Source organism: Strigops habroptila, chromosome 2, assembly GCF_004027225.2.
Source record: "Strigops habroptila isolate Jane chromosome 2, bStrHab1.2.pri, whole genome shotgun sequence".
In the NCBI taxonomy this organism is placed as follows: Eukaryota; Metazoa; Chordata; class Aves; order Psittaciformes; family Psittacidae; genus Strigops; species Strigops habroptila.
In genome coordinates, this window is record NC_044278.2 from 95,552,631 (window position 1) to 95,570,840 (window position 18,210).

Genomic DNA, 18,210 nt, shown 5'->3' on the forward strand with positions numbered 1-18,210 from the left:
AGAGGGAAGCCTGTCATGTCATGTCACGGAGGAGCGGGGCTCACACGGGGGCCGCGGCGCGACCCTCCGCTCCGGCTGTCCCGCGCCTCCCGCCCGCCCCGGGCTCCCCCCGCCCGCCTCAGCGCCGCTCTGCCCGGGGCGGGCCGCCGGGGGGGTGAGCGGCGCTCCCGGGATCCCCGCCGGAGCGAGATGCTGCCCGCCGCCGCCCCGGGGCGGCGGGGTTACCTGCCGGAGGAGGCAGCCGCTCCCGCCCGCTCCCACCCTCTGAAGCTCAGGGAAGCGAGTGACAGATCCGCCCAAGAGCCACCGGCGAGACCTGCCGCCGCCTCCGGGAGCCTCCCGCCCCCTGCCCACCGGGATCCTGAGGCGACTTTTCGCAGCGGCGGCGGGGTGCAGGTTGCCCCCGTTTACCGAAAACGGGCTTCCCCCGCCCGCCCGCCCGCCCGCCCAGTTCCCTCTGCCCCAGCCGCGCCCGGTCCCTCCGACTCTTACCGCCTATGCCGGTGGCGGCACCCGTTCCAACGCACGGCGGTGGTGGCGGCGAGGGGGAGAGAAGGAGGGGGAACGGCGGGTGAGGGAGGTGACTTGCGGCGGCGGCAGCAGTCGGCCCCGCGATCCGCGTCTCCCCCGCGGCAGCGATGCGATCGGGCATCACTCGAAAATGGCGCCGAAAGAGCAGGGCTCTTCATTCAAATTCGTTAGCGCCAGCCCCGCTGCCCTGGGGCATGCCGGGAAGGGAGGGGGGGCGCGCGGGGGGAGAGCCGCTCGGGCTGAGGCAGCGCTACGGACACGGCGCTCGCTGTCAATGCCGCCCCTCCCCCCCGCCTTTCAGCCCCCCCCCCCCCCCCCGCCTCCTTCCCCTCCGCTCGCAGGCAGCGCGCGCTCCACGCCCTCCCCGCTAGCGCGCGCTCCCGCGCTACCAACCCAACCGCCACTAATGGGGGGGGGGGGGGAAGAGGAGGAGGAGAGGAGGGGGGGGGGGGGGGGAGGAGGAGGAGGAGAGGGAAATGTCACCCGGAGTCCCGGCCCCGGGGGGAGAGGTGGCGCGATAGGGATGTGTGAGGGAGAGAGAGGGGCAGCGAGACCTCCGCCAGCCCCGCGGACTTGTCAAGGTAAAGGCGCCCGGGGAGGGGGGGGGGAGCGGGGGGGGCAGCGCGTTTTGGGAAGGTGGGGAGAGGAAGCCGGCGGGGGGAGGGGGATGTGCGCCACAGGACCTGAGGAAAATATGAAGAGCGCCTCCCCCCCCCGCTCCCCGCACCCCCCCGCGCCGCCGAGGACCCCCGCGGCTCCCGCAGCGCTCAGGTTGCAGCACCGCCCCCCCCCCCCCATCCGCGCACCCCGCCGGAACCGGAGCGTTCGGAGCGCTCGGTGCTTGCCCGCACCGCGCGGAGGCAGCGCGCGGGCCCGATCCCGCCCTGGCAGCAGCCGCCGCTCCCCCTCCCCCGCCCGCCTCGCGCGCTCGAAAGCACCGGCTCCGCGGCAGCGGCCCCGGCCGACCCGGCCCCCCCCCCCCCCCCGCACACCCCAGCCCTAACGCCCGGCTCCCTCCCCGTCCCGCCCGGGCTTGCGAACGGGCTCCGGCGGTGCGGAGCGGCGCGGGCGCATCTCGGGTCAGATAGGGCCCGGAGTGCCGTACGCTGGTCATTTGAAAATAAATATCTCTCGGAGGAACTTGCCGGAGCCGAGGTTCAACTGCAAGAGCGCTCCCGCCTCGGCCGCTCGCAGTGCTCGGGGGGAAACGTGAACTTTCATTTTCACGCCGCGTCCTCCCACCTCCCCAGCCCGTCCGCCCCAAGTTGTGGCTGGTGATAAGGTACCTGAGGGTTGGGTTCGCGCTCCTATCCCCGTTTCGCAGATGGGGGAGCCGAGATGGAGGTTGCGAGGCGCTGGAAGCCGCGGGGGAAGGCAGGCTGCAGTGCCGCCCGAGCCACTGCTTGCACTTGACTTTGGGCTGCTGGAGGAGTCGTTCCTGTGGGCTGTGCGGACCCCTGCCTCGGCGGAGCCCCAGCGCATCACTGCGAGCGGCTCCTCAGCGCGGCTGACTTCAGCGGGTCTCTTTTTTTTCTTTTTTTTTTTTTTTAATCTGATAGGCTTTTAGAAAGGGAAAGGAAAGCAGCCGAAGGCCTCAGACCTGCAGGCTGCTGTTCCCATGACTTTGGGGAAGATTTTCAAAAGTACATAATGAGAGTTTGGGAGCTCTGTTCCCACTGACTTTCAAAATCCTCCCTTCACGTCTGCGAGCTAGTCCTCTTAAACTCAGTTGGACTACATGCAGGCGAACGTTAGCAGGCTCAGGGCCTAATGCTTCTCCTGATTCCACTGCTCGCTTCTAGAGCTCACTGACAAAAATATAAGAAGAACAAGTTTTGAAGGGAGAGGTAATTGCTCTTTTTTTTTTCCTTTTTTTTCCTTTTTTTTTTTTTTTTTTTTTTTTTTTTAACTGAAACAGTTGAAAACAGCAGGCTTTGGGGCTCAAAAAGCTGAGACCATCATGGCTACGAAAACTACAGCTACTCAGAAAATACGTAATTCTGGAGCTCCTTACTGAAAAAGTAGTGCAAGGCAACATGTAAGTAATCAAATAGCTATACATATGTCAGTACTATACATTTATGTTGCTATTTTTTCCTCAGGTTTGATGTTTGGTATTGCTAAAGAAACTGATTTCTAATTTTTTTTAACCAAGTTCCTTAGCGAAAATCAGCCAGATGAAAAAACCCAACACTTCAGTTCGTAAAACCTTTCTGTTAAAAAGGAGGAACTATAAATGATTTGCAGTGCATTTACATTTTTTTCTCTGATTTTATTATAATTACTGAGTGAAATTTTCAAGAAGTGTGCCTTCCGACTGAAAGGAATGGTAGTAAATGTCTTCTAATTTTTTTATATTTTTTTTCTGAAGGTTATGTGCCTGTGAAAAGAGGACTTTGCAGTAGAAATAGCAATGAAAACAGTAAAGAAAAATATAAAATTATGATGTTGCTGATGCCACTTCTCTGTACTTAGATTATGTATAGTTTTTCCATAAAATAATTCCAGTTACTATTTTTCACCCATTTTTCCACCAGCAATGTAAGAATAAGATATAGAAGATAGTATGTAGTTCTGTTTAGCGGGACATATATGAATCACATTACTGTCCTTTCAGATGTCATTCCTAAGGTTTCACTGAGATTTTTAATGAAAGTGAAATTTTTACATCCCCTGATAGGTAATACCTGCTCTCAGATTCCATAGTTAATGCACATAGGCCTCCACCCTCTACAGACTGAAATGTATGTTATTAAGTGTAAGCATACTGAGTAGTTTCAGTAGTTTTCTTCGTTATTACACGCTTGTATTTCAGTCTTAAGAAGCTAATAGTGATACTACACCATCATTATTCTCAATATTACTTAGGACTGCACGAAACATAAACCTCATGTAGTACTTTTGATTTACATCTTCCATTCATACTTCTTAAGTTAAATAATGTGCAATTATAATAATTTAGGATCAGAATGGGTAAATATTTAACTGAGTATCAGAACAAATGAGAAAGGCAATTGCTATAGTCTAAAAATCCATGTAATACGAGGTGGGTATTGCATTCTCTGGCTATAGCATCTGGGAGAGGATCATTAGTTTGTTTCCTCAGTGACTAGTGAAGCCAGAAAGTCACAGCAGCAACACAGCTGAGGACAGAAGGGAGAGAAAGGGATTTTGAGCATCACCTAAAGTGATGTCAATTCTTTAGATCAAATTTCCATACCAGACAACGTGGGCTCATCAGAATGGTGGAAGTCTTATCTGCTGTGGTAGCAAATATGAGGTTAAGCTGCAGTTCCTATAATGGACTGCTTTCCTCATACAGTTCTCATTACAGCACTACCTGAGCGCCTTCTAGACGTGCCTGTCCCCTGTTACAGATTCTCCTCCTCAGAGAGTGTCATTATATTGCCAGAGAACCTCGTCATACTGTAATAAGTGACATGACCAGCATTTGTCATATTACCTGTTCTCTTGTTGCCAGGGGAAGGAGCATGTGCAGCTGAATGTTTTCGGTTTATTTTATCTGTCTTTCCTTCCATATACGTGTTATGTATTTATGGTAGTGAGGCAAGGTCAAAGTAATGTGTTTTGTTCTTCAAGCAAAATGCAGTTAGGTTTCTGATGGCCCTTAGCTCCTAGGCACATTTATTCTACAGGCTTGTACCAGCCCTGAGAAAGTTCTTTCTCTGGAAATTATAGCTTTTTCTCCTTTGTTGCACAAGTTCTCTTATGTCAGAAGAGGGAAACTGTTGACAACTGGATCCAGTCTAGAGACCTAGTAGGCATTTCTTTAGGAATCCTGGATTTAGGCCCTGGTGGATCTTGAGACTCTGGATTTGTAATTTAAAATTCTAGGTAAAATCAGTATAGAGTGGAAGAGAGGGACTTTTAGAATAACCCATGTTGGTAAGATGACATCCCCCCAGCTTCCTGTATTTGGAGTTTCCTATATGCAGCAGACTTTGTGCTTGGGTATACTGAATTGTCCAAAGTTGAGGTCCAGTTGAGAGGAGGCAAACCCAAAGCAAGGTATTTATATGTTGAAATGGCACGGAAGCTCATAGCTAGTCAGGGATGGTTAGAAAGCTGGAGGCTGTCTTCTGACGCAGGTACACATTACTTTACAAATTACCTTGCTTCGTGTTTTTAAGGTTTATTTTACTACTGTAAGGATTAGAGGAATTTGTTGCAATGAAAACTGGCATTGTGTCATTACCATGTAACTTTTTAGTTAGGTTCTTTGGCTTGCCTGAGTACTTGCATGTTACTCCATTACCTTCACCTGGTCCAGTTCCTAGGTAAGTTAGACCAGTTGGAGGGCACCAAGATACACACGCATGTAGTATTTATAATAATCTTTTCAATAATTGCACATCTACATATTATTTTAGTATTCTGTGTTTGTATGGCATGTGGACATACAGCCAGTGGAAATTCCAATTTTTTTTCTATTTATTTTTCTAATTTGAGCCCTGCCTTGCCCCTGATGCTTGTCCAGCCTTCTACATCCCTCTTATGGATTCATCTAAGCCTCTCTCCAGACCTATTGTGTACATTTGATATCAGTTGAAGTTTAAAATTTCAGTTTAATAACCTGATAGCTGTAGTTGAACATCCAATTCATGTATGAGTTTTCTACTTCCTTCTGTAGCCATTCAGTTTCTGATGTAGCCTGACAAATATAGAATTTGGAATTCATTACTTTTGCCATTTCACTCTGCTAGCAATGAGAGAGGTTGTAATCTAGAAAGGACTGAAGTGGACAGCCTTTACTATTGTACACTGAAAACGGAGTTCTGAATTTGCCAGTATAGACCTGGTTTAGGGATGCTTCTCCAGGCAGTTAGGGCTGCAAGAAGTGTGTGCTGTCTTAGGACTTGCATCTGCTTAATTAGATTTTCCTATAAATTTCCAGATTAAAATAAAACAAACAAAAACCCACCACAAAAACTCAAAAAAAAAAGAAAAAGAAAAAAACAACAAAAAACCAAACAAAAAAACCCAGAACAAACTAGATTTTTTTTTTTTTTTTCCTTACTGGAAATAATCTCCTGATTTTTCAATAGCCAACTTACAGTTTAATCTTTTTCAATTTCTAAAATGCTCAACATAGCAAGAAGACTAATGGTGTAGTCGAAAGGTTGGGTTTACCGTATTTCATTCAGATCTTACACTGTTGACTCTAACATAGCTATAGGCCTGACTCATAATAATGAACACATCCCTGAGAATTTCAGGCAGATTTGTTATTGAACTTAGGTTCTGTGGTAAAGTTTTGCTAAAATGGCCTAACTGTAACTTCTAAATGTTTTAATACTTTTGTGGATTTAATGGTTGTGAAAAGTGCTGGCTTGGTCTCTGTAAAAACTGAAGCCCATTGTTTATTCGTGGTTTAATTACAGAAGAGCAGTTGCCAAGTGATCTTCTCTACAGCACCCATGAACTTCAGCCTTGAACTGAAGAGGACTCATCAAATGGTGAGAAAATCATGTGGTGGTTGTGACCATCAAGTTACTGAGGGGATGCTCTATATCTTTTTTCTTCTAGAACTGAAGTTATATTTTTGTAGGGTAATTGCTGGGACCATAACCTAATCCCCTCCCCCCAGAATTTCAGTTGTTAATTTCTCAAGCTTTGCTATCTTCTTAGCAGTGCTTGGCTTTTCAAAAATAATTGTTAGTGATAAGCTGAATTCATTAGCTAATTTCTTTATTACTTGCTTTAATCTTAGTCTTGTGCGTGTGCTTAACTTTGTTCACATGTGTAGTTTTATCAGTCGCATCACTGAGAGGAGCGAAGTTCAGATATATGGAATTGTTTGAAAGATTGAAGCTTAGACTTTGCCTGCATTTAAATGAAATACTGCTGAAATGAATGCAGGAGTAAGGGATCTGGAAATGCTTTAGCTTGTACTAATTTTTTGCCTTTATGCTGTTTGATTTATTTCTTTTAAGATAGCTTGATGGAAGTTGTTCATTTGCTTCTCTAGTTTCCCAATTTCTGGCAAATTTTGAAATCCAAGCTTCAAAACATTTATAAAATTTTAGTGCTGCTCATAATTATCCTGGGAAGAACGGGTAATAATTTTATTTAACTATTTCATGAAAAGGTGACTGAATCTGTAGATGAACCAATTCTCTTTCTAACTCACTGCCTTAATCAAGTTTTTAATCTTACTCTAGCGCTGTTCATTAAGTAACAGTTCCTGTATGGATGGATTTGTTAAGCATACATCTTAAAACCAGGGAGTTTCCTATTTTTACAGCTATAGGTAAAGGTTGGAATATCGGTAGCAGAGGGTTGTGTATGTAAGAATATAGGTGTTGAGTGTTGGTGTTAGCTTCCTATTCATTTAGGTAAGTGACAGCTTAAAATAATGGTGCACAGAATGACGTATAGTTTGGGAGACAAATCACAATGATAGCAGAATACTGAGAGATGCCCCAGACCTTTTTTGGTATCTCAAAAAGCGGCTCAATTTCTGTTTTCCTATAGTAACTGTGTTGTAGAGTAAGGAGTAAAAGGGACAGAACCCTACTAGTGGTTTATGATTTCCACATTTTCTCCTATCTCTACGGCTGTTACCATAGAGATTGGAATAGGGGATATTAACTCTCTACCAGCTATTGACCAAACTGGGCTTGGAAGTGCAAGTGTGTTTAAATAGGCAGGACAGATGGTGAGCCCTTTATACCAATAACTGAACTACACCCTGTGTTAAGACTTACTTTAGTACTGTTATCAACCGCTGAACTAATTTAACCTTTGCCAAGGCTATTTACCATTTCATGTATTAAAAATAAGATTCAATACTTAAGCCAGAAAGAAGCAGTAGTTTTCAGGCAGAGTGCATTGAGATATAACCCAGAGGTCATTTATTTTTAATACAGATTCAACAATCTGTTTCTTTTTTCTTTCACAGCCATTTTTCCTTTAGTTTTCTTTTTGAGACCTGGTTCTTGAATTAACTTTAAGCATTTAACTGTTTACATTCTGCTTCATCAATCAATCTTGTACTTAAGTCACAATACTTGCATGACTATGGCTTTTGAGAGAAAAGTTTGAATTCACATTAGTCCCTTGTGTCTTGTACTTCACTTTGCCTATCTGATAGCCAGTAGGCTGGATCCAGACTGGTGCCGAAGTGTGAGCCTGCACATTAGCAGGGTAAGGAGTTTGGGCTGAGATTTGAGTGCGTGCTCGATACTACAGACCTAGTGAATGATTACAAAATGATTTAAATTTATTTTCAAATTTAAGCACTTCTTTGATTGTTTAGCTCAGCAGAGTTTAGATAATCTATGTGCTTACAGTTACATGGTTCAAGTTAAGTGGCTTAAAGGTTTTCCTAAAGCATTTTTGGAATTGATGTGAGTCTTTTACTTCAGTAGAGGAAGAGATAGGCCAATGTCAAACCGTTTTGAAAAGCCCATTCTCATTGTTCTGCTAAAAAGATAATTTTGTTTCTTTTATTCCACCCCCTTTTTGGTTAAATCGTGTTCACTTCCATGACTACTCTTATACTCATTGTTTCCTGCTAACCTTTCCTCTAACGTCCAGTTTTCTATTAACTTTTTCATACTGATTATTCTTTGTCTCTCTTCTTTTTACTGGAGTTTTGGAGAGGTAACTATATTTTTTTCATTTTACTTCCTTCTTTCATCAGTTCCTGGAATTCAACAACAAATAAACCCCTCTGATTTCAACTATGCCTTTTTGGTGAGAAACACACAAGTCAAAATTCAGGGCTTGGTCAATAGAAAGGGTATGCAGAGCACTGTAGATGTTATTTGTGGAAAAAGAAAAAAATTATCTGGGACTTGCATATTATTAAAAATGATTCCTTAAATTGAGATATCAGAATCTGGATCCAGGCAGCAGGTTCAAGATTTTAAGGTAATTCTTTAAAAATCAGTTATTAAAAAACCCCCCAAAACCCAAAAAAAACCCCAAACCAACACCACCCCCCAAAAAAAACCACCAACCAAAAACCTCATAAGAAAAGTCCAGGTATACTGAATAGATTCATTACACTTAATGTCACTGTTGTTTTACTGAACTATGTATCACTGAACTTCTCTTAAGCCTTACGAGAGACAGCATGGAATTGCAAGAGAAGCAGGGATCTCCATGAAGGGCGGTCAACTACAGTCTTGGTAAGTTCAAAAAAATATATATTAAATTTTATTTATGTTAAATTTTCACCTTTATGAAGCAACATATGTTTAGGGTCCTGTTCACAGTGGCAAAACAAAGTCAGTTTTTTTTTTTTAAACAGTCTCTACATTCTCTGGATTCATGTATGCTATCACCATGTAAAAATCTGTGTTCTGTTAGAGCTGAGTTTGTGGTGTAACTCCTGAATGAAAACATAAGTGACATAAAATTCATTAGTTATTTTCACAGTGATCATGCTACAGTTTTTTCATGCCCAGTTTCTGAACAAACCAAGATATATAGGATTGTGTTGTCTCCTAATAACTTTTGAATCCACTGCTTCATTTCAGCTGCATTTGATAAAGAGGTCACAAAGTCAAGTTTCTATAATTTGAGTGAAACTTAGCAGCTGGGAGAAAGGACTCAAATTAGTGCCCCTGGGGTAGAAAAAGCTGCAGCATGGACTCAAAAATTTTCTGTTCTGTTCAACCTATTGACTTGCCAGTCAGCATGCTTGGTTGGTCTGCCAGTCAACACATGTGAAGCTCAGACCTAGCCACAGCGTGAGCTGCCTCTTGTTCTCTAGAACTCAGAAGCTGGTGTTTTCTGCAGGAATTTAGGGAAATCTGTTTAGAAGGGGATGGGAAGCCAGCCAGGGTAGTGTCAGCCTGGGATTACTGCACAAGTGTGTTGGTAGCACATACAAGCACACTGATAGGTAACTAGACTTTGTTACGTCTGCTAGTCATGAAAAAAAAACCCAAACCCAACCCAATTTGTTTTTGCCAGGGCCTTCTAGTCTCCCAAACTACTTGTGAATCATTCCATTTTATGGTAGTTTCTATACCTGGATTAGATGCATGTTTTTCCTATCCACGTCAGAGAAGGGAACTGTTGAGACAGCTTCAGTATTTAATTTCTTTGACTGTTTAGATGTCAGCTCTGAGCTATTCCTTAGGCTGTCAAAATTGTAAAACTGTTTTCAGCTCTCCCCAGAAACTGTTATGTAGAGTACAGCTATGTGTCCCTGACCCATCCTACAACCTACACTTTTGTAGCAGTGCAGGAAACATGCATTGTATTCCAATTAACTTCCTTTGTGAAGAAAGACGTGGAGCTAGGCACAGGGACAGAAAGCAATATTAGGATCTGGCTGCATGATGTTACCACGTTGCATTGCAACTTGTGAAATGCTATATCTGTAGCTGCATGACTATAGGCACCAGGATTGTCCTGAAGGGTATGGTCTGCCTATTCTTTTCAGCCAGTGAGAAGTGGGCAGATTACACTTGCCAGAGGCACTGGTTTGTTCACTTTGCAGGCTTAGGTGGGCAGCACTAACTTGGCAGATGTCTGATACTTTTAAATTTTTTGTGTAATGTTAGACAGGGGCCAAGGTATAACGCTTTTTAAATAGAATGTAGCACTGTTCTTTAGAAACAGTTGAATTTCTCAGAATAACAGAAGCCTAAGAGTCATGCATATGAAACATAAAATTTAAAAGCAGTAACATGAGAAGAAACACTTCCAATTCAATATTGTAAGACAACTGCCTTGAAATTTGTCATAAAGCCTGAAATGTCTATTTTAAATTTTTCTGTTTGTCCTCCTGCCCAGTTGAAAACCATCAACCTGGCAGCAAGGAACGAAAAACTGTGATACTATTTTCTCCATTTTCCACTTATTTACTTGTCTATGTTTTCATGAAATCAAAGCCAGTAAGAGAACAACTGTTCATTAAAGAAAAAAAAAAAAAAAGACTGCATTCCATTTATATGGAACTTTTGTTTCTTCTGATTCTCAAATCCTTTCATTTAGTCCAGCATTTTCATTTTTTATGTTTCCCTAATGCTATCTTATTGAAGGGATGAAGAAATATCTTCTGCATGTTTCTGGGATCTGGTGGTTGTTCTTATAACCTTTATCACCAGTCCTCTTGCATAATGTCACCAGTTAAATATTATTTCATGGAACCTATGGCTAACCTGTTTTTAAATGGCTTATAATATGTAAAAACATTGTAGGTTATAATATTTTCCTTTTAAAGATCAACACAGATGTGTTTTTAATAAGAACAGTAAGGTCAGATTATGATTCAGTTTTGTGTGAACAGCAAAGTGATGGTATATTCTTGTTAACATTATGTTGTATGCTGCCTGTGTTTTAAATGGTGCTTACTAAGAGCTTAAACTTAGCAAATCATTAATTATGGTTGATTTACATAAGGATTTTCTGTTTAAAAAAGCTGATCCTTTTTAGTCTAAAAATGACTAATACTAAACTACTTTTTATCATGTATTTTTGACGACCTTAGTCTTGGATGCTGCTGTATGTGGTCAGATACTTTCACAATCATGAATGCTTCAAATTCACAGGCCTATGCTACATCCCCAAATGAGTGTGGTTGGACAGATTTTAAGAAGGCTTAAGCACTAAAAAGTGATATGCATCATAGACCAAAGAAACTAGGATAAGAAATTTTTAGAAAATGATTAAAAATGTATGTTTCAGATACATATCAGTAGATGCTCCCATAATGTGCTGTCACTACATGTGAAACCATAAGCAATTTTAAGCCAACATTCTTTAAAGAAGGAGCTAGAAATTCCTATAAATAATATGCAACTTAAAGATGCATGGAGCTTCTTTATTATGTGCTAAATGCTGTAATAAAACAGGCTATCAATAGGTTTTGCTGCATGTTGCTAATTTCTTTCTTCTTTTTATCCTGATATTTTTGCAGGTGTGTGGAGGAACAGGTCCTGTTCTCGCTGTTGTTGCTCCCACATAGGCGGACTCTGTAATTGATTATGTGTGGGTAGGGCCCTATTGAAATTCAGGAGATTCTGCAATAGTGCAGGGTTCTTTTTGTGAAAGTTCAGTTGCAAGATCAGGACTCTACTGTGACTCCTTACTGTGAATTCTGTCAGTGTATCATTGATTGTGCTGGAACCTGCCTTTTGGGATAATGTAAGTCCTGCTTTTCCCCCAAATGTACTTTAGACATGAAATAATCATAAAACGTTTCTGATTAGAAGATGAATATCATTTACATGCATTCTTTTAATTATTTTTTTTTTGGCAGTACCAAATACTATATTCCTCAAAACTTCTTAATGGCACTGAGGCTTTGTGGATAGTTGGTCACATGATGAGAAAATTCAGCTGTAAGTACATTGAAATGATTGAATTTTTCAATAGTTAGTCTTTACTGATGTTGACAAACTAACAATGGTAAAAAGGTGAATCAAGGGGTTTGACTTACGTCAACTGGCTTCAGTTCTTTTTAGAAAATATATACAATATATCCATTAAGGATTTCATTATTCTCGGGTAATTCACCATGTGAACCTGGAGTCCTTCCGTACTGCAGTTAGGTAGGGAGTTTCAATTTATTTTCTTTATTTCCAGAATAGTGTATCTCTGTCTTGCTCTGTATTTTCACCCATAAACTTTCTGAAATTTATAGATCTATAAAAACTGTTTATACTACCAACATTTGTGTAGATATTGCAAATGGATTTACTAACATAAATGTCTTGCTGAGTTGAATATTGAAATGTTAATAAATATACACTTATACTTGTGTCAATGTAACTTGGTTAAATTAAACTAAACTGAGCTGGCATTATGAGTGAATTTGATCATGCATGCTGATTAGCTTTAGTTTTAGGCAGGAACTGCATATTTTATTGCATCTAAGTACTTTGTGGTTAATCAATAATAATTACCCATATCATATGTCAGTGGATTCACCCAAAATAACTATAAATATCTATGCTTGGATTAAGAAGGAAGTTCTTTTCCTGTAGCTATGGGTACAGTCATTGCTATGACTCCTATTTTTACATACAAATGAGCAAAAGCTACATGTAGGTGTTTTCCTTGTATAACAAAAGGGGTATTATAAACTCCATGCCCTTTTTTATGATGCTGTATTTCCTTTCTGGTATTCAAATACAAGAACAGTTTCAATGGGGTCTTAGTATCTGAAAATGGAAGAACTGGAAATGTTATTGAATTTGTGAATAATTATTAAGGGGCTGTAAAGGTCTAGAGGAGGTATATGTAAAGACGATTAGATTCTTTCCCATGGAGCAAGGACACAGATAATAATTGGTGAGTAAAGATTAAGGAGGATAGGATTTTTTTGTTGCCCCTTTTTTTTTTTTTTTTTGCTTGGCATAAGAGCATCATGAGATGAAAATAATGAAGAAAGAGCAAGACCAAAGAAGAAATCATAAACTCAGATCAAAAGCAGACTAGAGAGTCCAATTTAAAAACCAAAACAAACAAAAAACCCCAGAAGATGGATGGCAAAAATATGCCTGAAAGGAGAATTAAATGCGTAGCTATTGGTATTTCTCATTGCACTGAATTAGTGATGGATTTAAGTTTAAAACTTCCAGTAAGTGTTTTTCGCTAATTTTTTTTCCTGTTGAAGGGGAGTATATGGGCTTTGAAGAAGACTCAGTGAGTAGTTGTGAATCACCTGTATAAACCAGGGATTCAAGATGACAGTTACAACTAAGAACCGAGGACAATGAGTTATGTATGCAAAACTAGAATTAGTGCTAAGCAGAAGCCTTATTTCTTGTTCAAACACAGAACTTTATTGAAATGTATCATGTTCAATAGCTGAAAACATGATTTCATGTTTGTTAGGGGATGGGAATTTTCAAAGTTCTAGCTTGTAGGTGAACAGTGATTCTTTAAAGATTTTGCAATATAAAATGAAATCAAGATTTGAGAACATTGGATGTTTCATTTTGCATAAAAAAATCTTGATCAGCATGTTTTGTTTTAAAAAATGTTTAGACCTAATGGTTTACTGTTTTCACATTTTAATCCCATTGGGCATATTTATTATTACTTGTACTAAAAGAAAAGGAGAGGAAGATTAGCTGTTGGCAAAAAAACCCCAAACACGACCCTCTAGGTGTGCCTGCCCCACCCCAAACCAGATCAAAAGAAGTGCCTCAGAATAGATCTAGTTTCGGAGGAGAAGTGGGAGAAAGATGACACACTAGTGAGCGGGGTATGAGGAATCCCCTGGATATTTCATATGTATCCAATTTTTTCACTTGTCACCACTGAGAGGCAGATCACCTAGGTGTGACTGCTTCTCTTTCTTGTGATGGCAACTTCCCAGTACTTTGAGAGAGAAAATGTCAGCTCTGTTCTGCCTAGCAGTACTGCTGCTACAAACATTATTTGGAAGAAAAGGAACTCTGAATTGTCTTCTGCTGTAACCAGCTCTCCACTACTCACTGCTGCTTATCCTCATTGTTGAGCACTTGATCTGATTGTGTCTTTGGTTTAACCCATGCCATAAATGACTGAAACTAGAACAGTGAGAAAGCAGATACCAAGAGAAGGAGTTGGTGTTTTGGAGGGAGTGAGCATTTGCTACGCAGCTACACATTGTGTGGGCTTGGGAATACTTGAAGAGCTGGAATACCAAACTACAACAACAGAGAGTAAGTTTCTTTTAGTGGCAAACCAAGGTGATAGCCCTGATTCTGTGCACTAAGAAGGAACAGCAAAGGAACGTGCCTGAACATTCTGCATGTTAGTTGTTTCAAGTGTAAGTGGTGAGATCTTTTTCTCTACTGGTGTTTGCACTTGGTTTGTATCGTGACTGTCCTGTCTTCAAGCTGGATGTAGCATGTTTTGTTTATGTTGAATGAGGCACCCATTATATTATAACATCTCAAACATTGTTTTTCTTCAACCCTTGAAAGTCAAAATGTGGTAGTGTAGATAGCTGTAATACGTTAGTAATAAATGTGACATGAAAGAATTTTCTCATTCCGCAGTATTTATAGGAAAAACAATGTTTTATGTGTTTCATATACCTCCTCCTGTCTTCTTTTCCACTCCTAAGCAGATCTAATGCATGAAAAGTTTCCTTAGTAGTGCCCTCAGTTCTTTATTTCCAGTTACAACTATTGGTCTTTTGTTAGTAGGTTTTTTCATATTTTGGTTGAGGGCCTCACAGAACCTCTTTGCATCCTCTATGAAGGACACCACCATGCTGTCATTTGTTTTAAGTCATCAAACCTAGGCTATGTCTGAGTTTTGGGAACCTTATTCCAGCCCTTTAAGGATGGTCTTTCTTCTCTGTCAGACAATTACATTTTTCACCTAGGTTGTCCATGGATCATGTCTTTATTAGAAAATCTTTTTCTTTTGCCTTGACAAATGCAGTCTTGCCATGCCCATTATCTAGTCAAAGTGCTATTCTACTGTAAATATCAGTTTCCAAACTTACTCCTTTGGTATTTTCAATTTCCTCCTTTGTTTTAAAGCAATAAAGATAAGCTATCTGTCTTTATTTTTAAGGCCCATCAAGACTACTTCTACCTGATACTTCTTCAGTATCAAGAGGTTGACTCTGGTTTTGATCAACATATGATACCAGCTTTCATCATTCGGTCATTAAATAATTAGACCACACTGGATATTTTCTCCTCAGCTGCCTCTCGTATTGGTTGACTTCTTCATAAACAGAACTGTTCACTATCTTCCTTTAAATATTTTCTTAGAAGTTTTATGTATGATGAAGCTTGAAACAGTCCACCTAGACAACAGTTATATTGCAGATATATAGTAGTACTGTGCATTTGTATTCTGCCGTAAGTTCTCTGTTGTCTCTTTATGTAGAATTCAAGCACATCTACTTTTTGTTTTGTGTTTACTCATGGCCCAGCATAGTGAGAAGTGGTCCAGGGTGAGACCTCCAAAGATTTATGGTAACACAAATAAATAATAATAAGTACACACTGGATATTGCAGTGTAGCTGTTGGATTCTGCTGTGCCTAATGTCACATCATATTTAATGCAGAAAGAAGGTGCTCCAGCTAGAGGCCTCACAAATGGGAAAGAAGAAGTGAGTTGCAGCCAACAGACAAAATGCTAGCCCCAGAGGCCTTCTCAACTGTCAAACCCAAGTCAACAGCTACTGGCATTGTGTCCTGAAGCATCCCTCTCTTCTTCACAGCAGTCAGAGCAGACTCTTCCTTCTCGTAGAAGGAACTAAATGCAAATATTACAAAGTTCTGAAGTGTCTGCAAAAGGTTAAAGGACTTTTTATCCTTCCATAGCATCCTTTTGGTCCTTAGTGCATTCCCTTTCTGACACAGCATCTTTTGGTACAGAAATCTTGAATGACCACAAGCAGTTGTTCCAACTATACCATTGCTGTCTGATCTCTGTTGAGAAGGAACCTACACTAGTTCTAATTTGGTATCTTGGTACATTGGTGTCTTGTAGTGCACTGTTTCCATTGTGCCTTGAAGTTAATGACTCTTCGAAAGAGTGGTAAGCATGAATTCCATAAGGAATGCCCCAGGTATGTCACCCTCTTTTTGGCAGTGGGTCTGCGTGTATCCCTTTTCTTTCTTTCAAAGGAATGCTGAAATGTCAGTGTATAAATTGTACAAAGATGATAGAATGCTTACTGCCTAGCTGGTACAGAGATGGTAGATTGGACTATGCAGACAAATGGCACTGTATATACCAAAGACAATATAGTCAAATAAGTTAATTCATCAGAATAAACCACAAAACATAATTACAAATGGTTTTGTATCTGAACAGGAAAAGCCTATTAAGAGCTCTGGACTAGTTGATGGGATGGAGACAGTGACTGTGAAGTGCTGTGGGAGACTGGAGAGGCTATACAACCTGAAAGCTTGATCATAACAAGAGTTCTTGGTTATCTATATATAGACTGGCTAAACTTAACATTAGGCCACATTAGGCCATCATGCACAGGCTGTATTTTTAGATATCATCAAGAACTACTTTTTGAGCAAAGCAGCTAGAGAATCCAGAAGAGGGGGGAGAGCCCTGGATTTAGTGTAGATTAGCACACAAGAAGTGACTGTAGAAGAGCCATTCAGTAGTGGTATATATCATACTCAAGTTTCTCATACTTGTAGGATTAAATAAATAACAATTAAGAAAAGTCCAGTATTGTTTAAAAAAGAATTGCATACAAATGAAGATACAATTCAAATAAATATTCAAAGAGACACGGAGACTTTGCTTCCTGATTCTAACCCAAATGAATATGAATTGTCCAACACAACTGAACAGTGAGGGAAGTTACTAGAAATAAACAGAGGTTTTCCAAAAAGTGAAATCCAAGCAGGCAAAGCAGAAAAGAGCACAGTTTTGGCAAGTTGAATGTAGACCTATTATAAGGCAGAACAGAAAGATTTTGAAACGCAACAGGCTAAAATCCTAAAAGCCAAAACCTTTTTTTTTTATTTTTCAAGTGTAAATTTTGCTGGGGGGTGGGGGAGGATGTTTAAAGACAGACACATCACAGAAAGAAACAAATGAACTCTTTGCATTGGCAAGGCTTATTACAAGGAGATTAAGAACATCCCCACATAAAAGTTATTCTTTATAGGGAATATTTCAGATTTGAAATATCAATAAAATATTTTTTTTTAACGAAATGATTAAACAAACATTCAGTTTGCCAGATTACATGTTGTTCGTTCAGTAGTCCTAGAGAAACTGAGAAATGAAGTTGGTGAGCCACGAATTGTGTTGTATAGTCTACCACTTAAATTAGCCTTCGTAACAGAGAAATGGAAAGTAACAAAGGCGACACTAGTTTTAAAAAGGCCTCTAGGGATGATTGTGGACTTAACGGACCAAGTCTGACTACCATAACACATAAAATGCCAATGAATGTGATAAAGAATATTGTTATTAGGAACATGGATAGGTGTAATAGCCATGATCTTTGCTTTTGTACAAGGTAGTTTTGTCGTAGAGCTTTGCTAGTTTTTTGAAGAAGTCAACAGATACACAGGAAAGGGCGACCCAAAAGTTTTAAGAAAGCTCCATAACCAAAGACTGTTACCAAAATGAAGTATTGAGTTACTTAAAATTCTTTGTCGATTAGTAAAAGGTTACAAGATGAGGAATGGTATAGAAACTAATGGGCAGTTTTAACAATGCTGCCTCACAGAGATATGTACTGGCACCTTTGCCGGTCCACCTCTTCCTAAATGGTCTGAAAAAGTGCACCAATAAAGATTGCCAATGATAAAAGGAAAATATTCAGTTGGAGTCAGACCTAACGTTGACCCTGAAGAGCTGCAGAAGGATCTCACAGCAGGACTTGCAGTGATCTAGGAGCCAGGGCTGTCACAGAGGCCAGATATCATTGACCCTGCTGTTCAGTCGTATCTATCAGCAGAGAGAGGCAGTGGCTGTTGGATTACAGCAGCCATCACCCTGTAGCTGTGAGCTCAGCAGGCTGTGACCAGTACTGCCACTCAGGAAGTACGGATTTGTAGCTGTTCTTTCTAACCACAGCAGGGGCTGCTAGCTGAAGATTCTTCCTCCTCATTTCTCAGGATTTCACAGCCCTGAAGAACTTAAGGTACAGGTTTTGATCCTGGAGGATCACAAGGGTGGAATATCACCATTAAACTGAAAGGTGGTACCAAGCTGCTCTGAGAAGCCAGGTCTCTCAAGCCATTTCACTGGTGTTC

At 41.1% G+C, this 18,210-nt stretch overlaps 1 long non-coding RNA gene across 4 annotated transcripts; it reads left to right on the plus strand.

Moving 5' to 3' along the window:
* Nucleotides 1-752: 752 nt before the first annotated feature.
* LOC115602805 lies at nt 753-17,553 on the plus strand. Of its 4 annotated transcripts, none has more exons than XR_003989712.1 (6): nt 753-1,112; nt 2,450-2,569; nt 5,934-6,008; nt 8,617-8,687; nt 11,432-11,658; nt 11,774-17,553. It is a non-coding gene; the product is annotated as an uncharacterized LOC115602805 (long non-coding RNA). The 4 variants fall into 4 exon arrangements; XR_003989714.1 differs by lacking the exon at nt 753-1,112 and adding an exon at nt 1,578-1,813; XR_003989709.1 differs by having other exon boundaries at nt 995-1,112; nt 11,432-14,015.
* The last annotated feature ends 657 nt before the right edge of the window (nt 17,554-18,210 follow it).